The 14,525-nt window shown below is 37.8% G+C and overlaps 1 long non-coding RNA gene across 1 annotated transcript; it reads right to left on the bottom strand.

Moving 5' to 3' along the window:
• Nucleotides 1-3,260: 3,260 nt before the first annotated feature.
• LOC113658988 lies at nucleotides 3,261-6,230 on the bottom strand. Its single transcript, XR_003444529.2, has 3 exons — nucleotides 6,148-6,230; nucleotides 4,635-4,751; nucleotides 3,261-3,842 (listed from the first exon to the last, which is right to left on the bottom strand). It is a non-coding gene; the product is annotated as an uncharacterized LOC113658988 (long non-coding RNA).
• Between the last annotated feature and the right edge of the window lie 8,295 nt (nucleotides 6,231-14,525).

Below are 14,525 nucleotides of genomic sequence, written 5' to 3'. Positions count from 1 at the left end.
ATTTGAGGGGACATGCAAAGCATTTCTTCTCCGTTGCCATGGAGATGACGCTAGTTAGGCCATGAAAGGAGCCCTGGGAGAAGCGACAATACAAGGACTTAGCGGCTGAGCCGACTGAATTAATGAGATTTTTCACAGTTATTATAGCCGACCAAGCACAGGTTTCCTCTCTCTCTCTCTCTCTCTCTCTCTCTCTCTCTCTCTCTCCCTCACTCACTCTCTCTCTGTGCTACACACTACTGTTTGACAACAAAATTAGAAACAGCCCCTTGTCTCTTTCTCTCACTCTTTGTCTTTCTCTTCCTTTCTCTCTCTCTCTCACTCTTGCACATGTAAATGTAATTACAGACAAATGTGCTTACAATGGGAGAGAAAATACACTTTCAGTATGCTAGAGAGGCGCACACACACACACACACACACACACACACACACACACACACACACACACACACACACACACACACACACACACACACACACACACACACGTGCATATAAAAAGCTGAAGAACTGCATAAATATCATATATTACACCGATTCGATGCGTGTGTGTATCATTCATCGCTTCCTTCTTAAGCGTGATTGATCTTCATATTTTCCCGTATTGTTTTTTTCCATCTTGCTTCCTGAAGAAAGCCTTGGATGAGCTCAAATCAAAGCCTTCAGTAATATCACAAGTGTGATTAGTGTTATTTTGTGTCATTCGTCTTATTTAATTAGTCAGTAAATTGCTGCAAGGGCAAAGGGCGTTATGTTTACGTTAGACACTAGCGAAGTTTGTGACACACACACTGGAGCTACTAGTATTGGGCCAGTTTTGTTAATTGAGGAGCTTCACTTCATGTTATATTCAGCCCTCAACACACACAGTATCATGGGAATGTGAGTGAAATGAGCTTGGAATGTATTAATGACCAGAGAGACACACATGCACAAATCACACACACACACATGCACACACACACGCACACACACATGCACACACACGCACACATACACACACACATACAAACACATGCACACACACGCACACATATACACACACACACATGCGCACATACGCACACACACACACAAACATTCAAAAATCACACACACACACACGCACACATATACACACTGACACACACATACACACACACATATGCACACATATGAACCCACACACGCACGCACGCACACACACGTGCACAAATCACACACACACATGCACACACGCACACGTATACACACTCACACACACACATACACACATGCACACACGCACACATATACACACACACATATACACATGCACACACATGCACACATATGGACACACATGCAAACACACGCGCGCACACATTCACAAATCACACACACATGCACACATGCACACATACACACTCACACACACAGACACAACCACACATACATAGACACACATTAACACACACAGACACACACAGACACACACATACACACTCACAGACACACACAGACACAACCACACATACACAGACACACACAGACACACACAGACACACACACAGCTCAGCGTCTTCTCGCTTTTGGCATTTTTGTCCATTTTTCTGACACGTCCTGGATCCATTTTTCAGAATGATCGCAGCTCCTATTTACATTCCCGCTGACCCGGGGTCTTCGTAAGCCCTGATGGGTCATGAGTCATGACCCTGTCGCCATGGTAACCCCTGCTCTCCCAGCAAGCGTTTGTGTGTTTTGGGGTTTTTTTGCCGCACAATCACATTTACGCAGGAGGAAAGGTGTAGCCTTACTGTGTGTCCAAACAACATGGTGGAACAATTCAGTAAATTCGCTTTAGTTAGCACTCGCTGTCCACTCAGTCACACTGTGCTGAAGAGAGAGACTCGCTGTGTCGGGATTAATGTCTCAGTGACCATCAGTTTTTATGCCACTGACAATTAAAGAGCACAGTTTGTGAGATTTAATTAAATCTTTTAAGTGTCATTGATTTACTCCACTCTTACAACACACAGTTTCTCTGTGAAACCATTTATAATGGTGTGTGTGTGTGTGTGTGTGTGTGTGTGTGTGTGTGTGTGTGTGTGTGTGTGTGTGTGTGTGTGTGTGTGTGTGTGTGTGTGTGTGTGTGTGTGTGTGTGTGTGATTATGTCTTGTCACATGAGTGCTGTCAGTTCCAGTGTCATATGGTTGTGGTTATGTGACCTGACTGGACTAGACTTAATCTTCCTCAATCAGGAGACAAAACAGAACACCAAGTGTAGTGTATGTGTGTGTGTGTGTGTGTGTGTGTGTGTGTGTGTGTGTGTGTGTGTGTGTGTGTGTGTGTGTGTATTCGCATGCACTCTGCTTGTCTCATTGACTGATTTTAATTCATGCTGGCTCGGCATGGCAACTCAGAGGGACAGATGGCCGCTGTGGGAGAGAGAAGGAAGAGTCTAGCGAGTGGTGGAGGATCCTACTGCTCTCTCTCTCTCTCTCTCTCTCTCTCTCTCTCTCTCTCTCTCTCTCTCTCTGTCTATCCTTTCCTCTCTCATTCTCTCGGTTCACCAATCATCTCAAATCCAAGTCATCTTTTTCTGACGTGTTTTATCGGAGGAATATTAATCAGCTCGGTGACGGAGGGTTTATAATCACATGTCGGTCTTTTCCAGACATGAAGATGACATTATCAGGTTTGTTCCTCGCCGCCTTTAGAAAATAAATAACCCATAATCTGACATATTTGCCTTGTGACCTGCACTACTGTCAAAACTGCTGATATAGAAAATAAATTAACCTTCTGAATCGACCAATCGGGATCGAGAATACGTGAGTGATACGGTATACAGCTGTATAACGCACCCAGCTAACAACAAATGCATCAATACAGTGTGCCTGTTAACTGTAGCTTTAAATAATCAAAAAAGTTGGATGTAGTGCGCAGAGGAAATGGGTTTTATTCGGTCGATCCGCTTTGTGATTGGATTGAGTGGCTTAATTGGATAATTTAATTGGAAATGTGCCGTCAGTGGAGGTCCGCTTCCTGTCTGAATCACTCACCTTTAGTCTAGTCAGTGGAGGCACTTCCTCTTTGGCCTGCAGTACCATCTTGTACACACACACACACACACACACACACACACACACACACACACACACACACACACACACTACATACATACACAAAAGCCTTTGTCCTCATGGTTGGTTCTGGCTGCTTGAAGTTTATAACAGGATCTGTAGCACTTTATTAAACCTTTTTGTACCAGTTCACCAGTTTGTGCCAACGGAAGTGAAACAGACTTCTAGGAAATTTTCATTCAGTATAAACAAATGAACGATTTTCTGTCTGTGAGTCAGGACTCCGACTTTCAGTCATCTAAACCGAGTCAGGACTCTGCTTCTATGTCACAGCTCTCATAGAAGCTCAGATGATATCAACTCAGATGATTTCACCGATTGAAGTACATAAAAGTACATATAACTCCTCAAGTCACACTGCAAATTTAGAAAAATAAAATAAAATGAAATATCAAGCAGTTTTCTAAGCAACAATAACAAACAAAAATCCTGTACAGATTGATAAAGCAGTCATTATTTTTGCCATTTTGAGTGGTAGGAGTCCGACGCTCCTGTGTGTGCCTTTCACCTCCATAAGCTGCTATCACCTCATCTACAAATTTCCTCTTATCTTGTTTAGCTCCGGCGGAATATCATTTAGCTCGGCACATCGATACCGTCACTGGAGTGGAAGTTTCCAGAGAGATGCGCTCGGATCATGTGACCAGATCACCTTTTCGGCGATGACTGAAGTTTGCCGGCTTCAATTCATCCTCGTGGGTTTAGGTAGTCGATAACGATGTAGTTGATATCATCTGGAAGATACACAGCCACTGATTACATGTGTGTGTGTGGGTGAGAGAGAGAAACTGAAGCTGCACGAAGGCCAGGAAAAAGAAAGAGTGTAAGAGAATGTACAGCAGAGAGTACATCACTAACAGGAAGATGAAACGCACAAACAGAGAGGAGGACGAGGAGAGGAGGGAGACGCGCTCTTACTGTAATTGTGTTCTTATGAAGATGGAGAGATTATGAAGCTGTAAAATGTGGTGGGTTTAAAGATTGTGTGTGATGAGTATGGTATGTGTGTGTGTGTGTGTGTGTGTGTGTGTGTGTGTGTGTGTGTGTGTGTGTGTGTGTGTGTGAGCAGTATTGCAGGAAGTGGGTGATCAATCGTAGCCACCCTCACGGAGTGCATTTATTAACATCTCGGTCTCTAACCTAATTAATCCAACACTAATGTGGATAAATGAGCACACACACAAAGCCAGAGACAGATTGGGCCTTCAGCGAGTGCACTTCCTTTTGTTGCCTATGTTTTGTTGCATCGGGATGCAATTATAGGTCGTGTGTGTGTGTGTGTGTGTGTGTGTGTGTGTGTGTGTGTGTGTGTGTGTGTGTGTGTGTGTGTGTGTGTGTGTGTGTGTGAGTGTGTGTGTGTGTCCCAGGCAGGTGTCTCCGAAAGACAAAGCTACACGACACATTGCTTGCTTCTGTCTTGATCTCTACGCTTTATGATACTGCAGTGTGTGTGTGTGTGTGTGTGTGTGTGTGTGTGTGTGTGTGTGTGTGTGTGTGTGTGTGTGTGTGTGAGTGTGTGTACTCACGGTTCGTCCTGTAGGAATTGTTGAGACATTGTTCGGGAGCCGCAGTTTGACAGTTAATCTGTGCTCATGAACACAGAATGTGTGTGTTGTATTCCGTTCAAGTCTGTTGCAAACAAGCTGCATAATTAATTGAAGAAAAATCGATTGAGAAATTGATCGGAACGATGAAACCTTTCGACAAATGCGACATAAAAAATTGTTCTGCACCAGAGAGCGACTGATTGTTTTCTCTCTCTCCCAGAGTAAGATGACTTTATAGGTACTTGATGCTTTTAACAAACTGGGCCATTTGCAGTACTCTGATTATAAATTATGTCAATTTTTGCTCTTCTTATTCCACAAAAGGTCAAAATGCCTGTAGTTTTTTTGTACAAGAAAAAGATTTCACAGATATTTAATTTTTGCTTATTTTATTAATGAGTAAAAAGCTGTGGACTCTAATTTATCACACTGGGAACTGAAATCTAATTGACAAGGCTAACAAGTGGTAGTTAATGGAATGGAGGTACTGATAGTAAGTTAGTTAGTAAAAGGTTAAGGGCTTTAATACAGACTGAAGGAAAAGAACAAGGAAATGATCATGGACACAAAATGCTCACAAAGTCACTGGTGAATAATTCAGCGCTTAAAAGATGGTTATCATCGTAAATTACTCTGAATATTGTTATTTGGCCTGAATACAGTTATCTGTTATTAATTCCGACTAGAATCTATATTCACTCTGACTAGTGTTATTTACTCTGTATATTGTTATTTATTTTAGTTATTGTTGTTTTTTACTCTGTATATTGTTATTTATTTTAGTTATTGTTGTTATTTACTCTGTATATTGTTATTTATTTTAGTTATTGTTATTTACTCTGTATATTGTTATTTATTTTAGTTATTGTTATTTACTCTGTATAATGTTATTTATTTTAGTTATTGTTGTTATTTACTCTGTATAATGTTGTTTATTTTAGTTATTGTTGTTATTTACTCTGTATATTGTTATTTATTTTAGTTATTGTTATTTACTCTGTATAATGTTATTTATTTTAGTTATTGTTATTTACTCTGTATAATGTTATTTATTTTAGTTATTGTTATTTACTCTGTATAATGTTATTTATTTTAGTTATTGTTGTTATTTACTCTGTATAATGTTGTTTATTTTAGTTATTGTTGTTATTTACTCTGTATAATGTTATTTATTTTAATTATTGTTATTTACTCTGTGTAATGTTATTTATTTTAGTTATTGTTGTTATTTACTCTGTATAATGATGTTTATTTTAGTTATTACTTTTAACAATTTACATTGCCTCAAAGCAGCTTTACAGAAGTTTAGAAACAGAATAAAAAGAAAACAAGTTTAAAATTCAGTTACTATTTATATCTAAAATCTATCACTAATAGATGAACACACTCAGGGTGTCAATAGTAAGTGTGTTATTTTAAAATATTACCTGTCGTCAGAAATCTGTTGTAATTATCTGATAATTATTCTGAGCAATATAAGTAGAAGACATACCTTCAGCTAGATCGGACCTCCATCAGGTTTATGTGCGTCACACAGCAGGCGGTGAAGAAGATCAGATACACAAAGGTGGAACCCTATAGAAAAAAACAATATATATATATTGTTATAAATATATATATAAATGTTATATAAATATATATATATATATATATATTTGTGTGTGTGTGTGTGTGTGTGTGTGTGTGTGTGTGTGTGTGTGTGTGTGTGTGTGTGTGTGTACTGTATATATAAATAATGCTGATGGCAAACATTTAAAATTGTTGTCCTACATTCTCTCTCCCTCTCTCTCTCTCTCTCTCTCTCTCTGTGTGTGTGTGTGTGTGTGTGTGTGTGTGTGTGTGTGTGTGTGTGTGTGTGTGTGTGTGTGTGTGTGTGTGTGTGTGTGTGTGTGTGTGTTGGAGTTGTGAGCGTCTCTGTGGGATGTGCCACTCTTAAATGCTCATTAATTCCTCTAAATTGTGTCTGCCAGCTCTGGTGAGATGACAAATGACAAACTCGTTGTAAAATGTTATTAATCTATTTAGGGACATCTAATAAAATCCCAACTCACTTCCAAAAGCATTACCATTTTTTAATGATATGGGATTTTACAGAGTGTAGTTTTTTTGAAAAATTACTAAACATGAAAAGCTTTAAGTCAGGGATTGAATATATTATCCAGTGTTTGTTTTAAAGACACGATAAGCATTCTTCTCAGAAACACTCTGCAACTCTGTGAAGTTGAATAGTGTAGTATATAGTTCTGTAGTGTAAAAAAGAGTAGAGTAGAATAAAGTAGAATAGAAAACTGTAAAGTAGTGTAGCAAAGAGAAGAGTAGAATAGTGTAGAGGAGAGACGTGTTGAGCATAATAGAGTATTAGAGTAAAAGAGTAAGAGAAGACTAGAGTAGAATATTATAGAGAACTGTAGAGTACTGTAGTGTAGAGTATAATACTGTAATGTAGAGTATAATACTGTAGAGTACTGTAGTGTAGTGTAGAGTATAATACTGTAGAGTACTGTAGTGTAGTGTATAATACTGTAGAGTACTGTAGTGTAGAGTATAATACTGTAGAGTACTGTAGTGTAGAGTATAATACTGTAGAGAACTGTGGTGTAGAGTATAATACTGTAGAGTACTGTAGTGTAGAGTATAATACTGTAGAGTACTGTAGTGTAGAGTATAATACTGTAGAGTACTGTAGTGTAGTGTAGAGTATAATACTGTAGAGTACTGTAGTGTAGAGTATAATACTGTAGAGAACTGTAGTGTAGAGTATAATACTGTAGAGTACTGTAGTGTAGTGTAGAGTATAATACTGTAGAGTACTGTAGTGTAGAGTATAATACTGGGGAGTACTGTAGTGTAGAGTATAATACTGTAGAGTACTGTAGTGTAGAGTATAATACTGTAGAGTACTGTAGTGTAGAGTATAATACTGTAGAGAACTGTGGTGTAGAGTATAATACTGTAGAGTACTGTAGTGTAGAGTATAATACTGTAGAGAACTGTGGTGTAGAGTATAATACTGTAGTGTAGTGTAGTGTAGTGTATAATACTGTAGAGTAGAGTATAATACTGTAGTGTAGAGTATAATACTGTAGAGTACTGTAGTGTAGAGTATAATACTGTAGAGTAGTGTAGTGTAGAGTATAATACTGTAGGGAACTGTGGTGTAGAGTATAATACTGTAGAGTACTGTAGTGTAGAGTATAATACTGTAGAGAACTGTAGTGTAGAGTATAATACTGTAGAGAACTGTGGTGTAGAGTATAATACTGTAGAGAACTGTGGTGTAGAGTATAATACTGTAGAGAACTGTGGTGTACAGTATAATACTGTAGAGTACTGTAGTGTAGTGTAGAGTATAATACTGTAGAGTACTGTAGTGTAGAGTATAATACTGTAGAGTACTGTAGTGTAGAGTATAATACTGTAGAGTACTGTAGTGTAGAGTATAATACTGTAGAGTACTGTAGTGTAGAGTATAATACTGTAGAGAACTGTGGTGTAGAGTATAATACTGTAGAGAACTGTGGTGTAGAGTATAATACTGTAGTGTAGTGTAGTGTAGAGTATAATACTGTAGAGAACTGTAGTGTAGAGTATAATACTGTAGAGTACTGTAGTGTAGTGTAGAGTATAGTACTGTAGAGTACTGTAGTGTAGAGTATAATACTGTAGAGAACTGTGGTGTAGAGTATAATACTGTAGAGTACTGTAGTGAAGTGTAGAGTATAATACTGTAGAGAACTGTGGTGTAGAGTATAATACTGTAGAGTACTGTAGTGTAGAGTATAATACTGTAGAGTACTGTAGTGTAGAGTATAATACTGTAGAGTACTGTGGTGTAGTGTAGAGTATAATACTGTAGAGTAGTGTAGTGTAGAGTATAATACTGTAGAGTACTGTAATGTAGAGTATAATACTGTAGAGAACTGTGGTGTAGTGTAGAGTATAATACTGTAGAGTAGTGTAGTGTAGAGTATAATACTGTAGAGTACTGTAGTGTAGAGTATAATACTGTAGAGTACTGTAGTGTAGAGTATAATACTGTAGAGTACTGTAGTGTAGAGTATAATACTGTAGAGTAGTGTAGTGTAGAGTATAATACTGTAGAGTACTGTAGTGTAGAGTATAATACTGTAGAGTAGTGTAGTGTAGAGTATAATACTGTAGAGTACTGTAGTGTAGAGTATAATACTGTAGAGAACTGTGGTGTAGAGTATAATACTGTAGAGTAGAGTAGTGTGGAGTATAATACTGTAGAGTACTGTGGTGTACAGTATAATAGTGTAGAGTACTGTAGTGTAGAGTGTAATACTGTAGTGTACTGTGGTGTAGAGTATAATACTGTAGAGTACTGTAGTGTAGAGTATAATACTGTAGAGTACTGTGGTGTAGAGTATAATACATGTTGAGTACTGTGATGTAGAGTATAATACTGTAGAGTACTGTAGTGTAGAGTATAATACTGTAGAGTACTGTGGTGTAGAGTATAATACTGTAGAGTACTGTAGTGTAGAGTATAATACTGTAGAGTACTGTGGTGTAGAGTATAATACTGTAGAGTAGTGTAGTGTAGAGTATAATACTGTAGAGTAGTGTAGTGTAGTGTATAATACTGTAGAGTACTGTGATGTAGAGTATAATACTGTAGAGTACTGTAGTGTAGAGTATAATACTGTAGAGTACTGTGGTGTAGAGTATAATACTGTAGAGTACTGTAGTGTAGAGTATAATACTGTAGAGTACTGTGGTGTAGAGTATAATACTGTAGAGTACTGTAGTGTAGAGTATAATACTGTAGAGTAGTGTAGTGTAGAGTATAATACTGTAGAGTACTGTAGTGTAGAGTATAATACTGTAGAGTACTGTGATGTAGAGTATAATACTGTAGAGTACTGTAGTGTAGAGTATAATACTGTAGAGAACTGTGGTGTAGAGTATAATACTGTAGTGTAGAGTATAATACTGTAGAGTACTGTAGTGTAGAGTATAATACTGTAGAGTAGTGTAGTGTAGAGTATAATACTGTAGAGTAGTGTAGTGTAGAGTATAATACTGTAGAGTACTGTAGTGTAGAGTATAATACTGTAGAGTACTGTAGTGTAGAGTATAATACTGTAGAGAACTGTGGTGTAGAGTATAATACTGTAGAGTACTGTAGTGTAGTGTAGAGTATAATACTGTAGAGTACTGTGGTGTAGTGTAGAGTATAATACTGTAGAGAACTGTGGTGTAGAGTATAATACTGTAGAGTAGTGTAGTGTAGAGTATAATACTGTAGAGAACTGTAGTGTAGAGTATAATACTGTAGAGAACTGTGGTGTAGAGTATAATACTGTAGTGTAGTGTAGTGTAGTGTATAATACTGTAGAGTAGAGTATAATACTGTAGTGTAGAGTATAATACTGTAGAGTACTGTAGTGTAGAGTATAATACTGTAGAGTAGTGTAGTGTAGAGTATAATACTGTAGAGAACTGTGGTGTAGAGTATAATACTATAGAGTACTGTAGTGTAGAGTATAATACTGTAGAGAACTGTAGTGTAGAGTATAATACTGTAGAGAACTGTGGTGTAGAGTATAATACTGTAGAGAACTGTGGTGTAGAGTATAATACTGTAGAGAACTGTGGTGTAGAGTATAATACTGTAGAGAACTGTGGTGTAGAGTATAATACTGTAGAGTAGTGTAGTGTAGAGTATAATACTGTAGAGTACTGTAGTGTAGAGTATAATACTGTAGAGAACTGTGGTGTAGAGTATAATACTGTAGAGAACTGTGGTGTAGAGTATAATACTGTAGTGTAGTGTAGTGTAGAGTATAATACTGTAGAGAACTGTAGTGTAGAGTATAATACTGTAGAGTACTGTAGTGTAGTGTAGAGTATAATACTGTAGAGTACTGTAGTGTAGAGTATAATACTGTAGAGAACTGTGGTGTAGAGTATAATACTGTAGAGTACTGTAGTGAAGTGTAGAGTATAATACTGTAGAGAACTGTGGTGTAGAGTATAATACTGTAGAGTACTGTAGTGTAGAGTATAATACTGTAGAGTACTGTAGTGTAGAGTATAATACTGTAGAGTACTGTAGTGTAGAGTATAATACTGTAGAGTACTGTGGTGTAGTGTAGAGTATAATACTGTAGAGTAGTGTAGTGTAGAGTATAATACTGTAGAGTACTGTAGTGTAGAGTATAATACTGTAGAGAACTGTGGTGTAGTGTAGAGTATAATACTGTAGAGTAGTGTAGTGTAGAGTATAATACTGTAGAGTAGTGTAGTGTAGAGTATAATACTGTAGAGTACTGTAGTGTAGAGTATAATACTGTAGAGTACTGTAGTGTAGAGTATAATACTGTAGAGTACTGTAGTGTAGAGTATAATACTGTAGAGTAGTGTAGTGTAGAGTATAATACTGTAGAGTACTGTAGTGTAGAGTATAATACTGTAGAGTAGTGTAGTGTAGAGTATAATACTGTAGAGTACTGTAGTGTAGAGTATAATACTGTAGAGAACTGTGGTGTAGAGTATAATACTGTAGAGTAGAGTAGTTTATAGTATAATACAGTATAGTACTGTGGTGTACAGTATAATAGTGTAGAGTACTGTAGTGTAGAGTGTAATACTGTAGTGTACTGTGGTGTAGAGTATAATACTGTAGAGTACTGTGATGTAGAGTATAATACTGTAGAGTACTGTAGTGTAGAGTATAATACTGTAGAGTACTGTGGTGTAGAGTATAATACTGTAGAGTACTGTAGTGTAGAGTATAATACTGTAGAGTACTGTAGTGTAGTGTAGAGTATAATACTGTAGAGTACTGTGGTGTAGAGTATAATACTGTAGAGTACTGTAGTGTAGAGTATAATACTGTAGAGTACTGTAGTGTAGAGTATAATACTGTAGAGTACTGTGGTGTAGTGTAGAGTATAATACTGTAGAGTAGTGTAGTGTAGAGTATAATACTGTAGAGTACTGTAGTGTAGAGTATAATACTGTAGAGAACTGTGGTGTAGTGTAGAGTATAATACTGTAGAGTAGTGTAGTGTAGAGTATAATACTGTAGAGTAGTGTAGTGTAGAGTATAATACTGTAGAGTACTGTAGTGTAGAGTATAATACTGTAGAGTACTGTAGTGTAGAGTATAATACTGTAGAGTACTGTAGTGTAGAGTATAATACTGTAGAGTAGTGTAGTGTAGAGTATAATACTGTAGAGTACTGTAGTGTAGAGTATAATACTGTAGAGTAGTGTAGTGTAGAGTATAATACTGTAGAGTACTGTAGTGTAGAGTATAATACTGTAGAGAACTGTGGTGTAGAGTATAATACTGTAGAGTAGAGTAGTGTGGAGTATAATACTGTAGAGTACTGTGGTGTACAGTATAATAGTGTAGAGTACTGTAGTGTAGAGTGTAATACTGTAGTGTACTGTGGTGTAGAGTATAATACTGTAGAGTACTGTGATGTAGAGTATAATACTGTAGAGTACTGTAGTGTAGAGTATAATACTGTAGAGTACTGTGGTGTAGAGTATAATACTGTAGAGTACTGTAGTGTAGAGTATAATACTGTAGAGTACTGTAGTGTAGTGTAGAGTATAATACTGTAGAGTACTGTGGTGTAGAGTATAATACTGTAGAGTACTGTAGTGTAGAGTATAATACTGTAGAGTAGTGTAGTGTAGAGTATAATACTGTAGAGTACTGTAGTGTAGAGTATAATACTGTAGAGTACTGTGGTGTAGAGTATAATACTGTAGTGTAGAGTATAATACTGTAGAGTACTGTAGTGTAGAGTATAATACTGTAGAGTAGTGTAGTGTAGAGTATAATACTGTAGAGTACTGTAGTGTAGAGTATAATACTGTAGTGTAGTGTAGTGTAGAGTATAATACTGTAGAGTACTGTAGTGTAGAGTATAATACTGTAGTGTAGAGTATAATACTGTAGAGTACTGTGATGTAGAGTATAATACTGTAGAGTACTGTGGTGTAGAGTATAATACTGTAGAGTAGTGTAGTGTAGAGTATAATACTGTAGAGTACTGTAGTGTAGAGTATAATACTGTAGAGAACTGTGGTGTAGAGTATAATACTGTAGTGTAGAGTATAATACTGTAGAGTACTGTAGTGTAGAGTATAATACTGTAGAGTAGTGTAGTGTAGAGTATAATACTGTAGAGTACTGTAGTGTAGAGTATAATACTGTAGTGTAGAGTATAATACTGTAGTGTAGAGTAGAATATTGTAGAGTTGTGTAAAGTAGAATACCATAAAGTACAATAGCACAGAGAAGAGTAGAATGAATAGAGATTAGCTACTTTAGCCTCAGTCCTTCCTCCTGCTAACTTTTGTTTAAAGTTTTTCTAAAAAAAAAAGTTTTTACTAATTGCATTTTTTTTTATTTTGACTTTCAAAACTTCTTTATTGGACTTCATTGGTCTTCAATGGCATGTGGTAGCCTAATGCTTAAGGTGTCGGGCTACCAGTCGTAAGGTCGTGAGTTTGATCCTAGGTCTCCTAAGCTGCCACTGTCGGGCCCCTGAGCAAGGCCCTTAACCCTCAAGTGTTCAGTTGTGTAAACATGAGATAATATAAGTTGCTCTGGATAAGGCCACTTGCTCTGGATTGTCTGCCAAATGCTGTATGCTACTCATCAATCAAATGGGCTTGTTTTTAAACCGCTGTTGTGTGTTAAATGTGGTGACCTGTTGTTTACGTTCACACTCAAACTCACCTTCAGGCTGTGTGTGTGTGTGTGTGTGTGTGTGTGTGTGTGTGTGTGTGTGTGTGTGTGTGTGTGTGTGTGTGTGTGTGTGTGGACAGAGTGAGGTGATAAAACTGATACGAGTGAAATGAAACCTCAGAAGCAGACACTTCCTGGAGAGAGCGAGATAGAGAGATGTGAGTGTGGGGGTATTACAAAGAAATAAAAGAAAGTGAGTTAGCAGAAAGGGTAAGAAAAATTACAGAAAGAAGGGGGTGTGGTAGAAAAGGAAAGAAAGAATGAAGGAAGGAAAGAGTGAGTAGTGGTCATGGTAGTGATTGCACCTGCCCTGCGGACATCTGCACTTTTCCATTAAATCCTTTGAAGCGTGCTTACTACTACTACTACTCTCTCTCTCTCTCTCTCTCTCTCTCTCTCTCTCTCTCTCTCTCAGATAGAGAGGGATGGTCTTTCTCTGCTTCTTTATTTCAGCAGTTCGTCTTTCATTAACTCATTTACTTATCTCTCTATCTTTCTATCCTCCTTTTTGCAGGATAATGTGAAGAACATTACTGACTGGGGCAAGGCACAGACCAAGTACAGACCATCACGACATGCTGGGACACTGACACATCTCTGTTACACACACTCACTGACCCACACTGAGACACTGACACATCTCTGTTACACACACTCACTGACCCACACTGAGACACTGACACATCTCTGTTACACACACTCACTGACCCACACTGAGACACTGACACATCTCTGTTACACACACTCACTGACCCACACTGAGACACTGACACATCTCTGTTACACACACTCACTGACCCACACTGAGACACTGACACGTCTGTTACACACACTCACTGACCCACACTGAGACACTGACACATCTCTGTTACACACACTCACTGACCTACACTGAGACACTGACACATCTCTGTTACACACACTCACTGACCCACACTGAGACACTGACACATCTCTGTTACACACACTCACTGACCCACACTGAGACACTGACACATCTCTGTTACACACACTCACTGACCCACACTGAGACACTGACACATCTCTGTTACACACACTCACTGACCCACACTGAGACACTGACACATCTCTGTTACACACACTTACTGACCCACACTGAGACACTGACACAT

This window comes from Tachysurus fulvidraco, chromosome 7 (assembly GCF_022655615.1).
Source record: "Tachysurus fulvidraco isolate hzauxx_2018 chromosome 7, HZAU_PFXX_2.0, whole genome shotgun sequence".
NCBI classification, from domain to species: Eukaryota; Metazoa; Chordata; class Actinopteri; order Siluriformes; family Bagridae; genus Tachysurus; species Tachysurus fulvidraco.
This window is presented reverse-complemented; position numbering and strand designations above follow the sequence as displayed.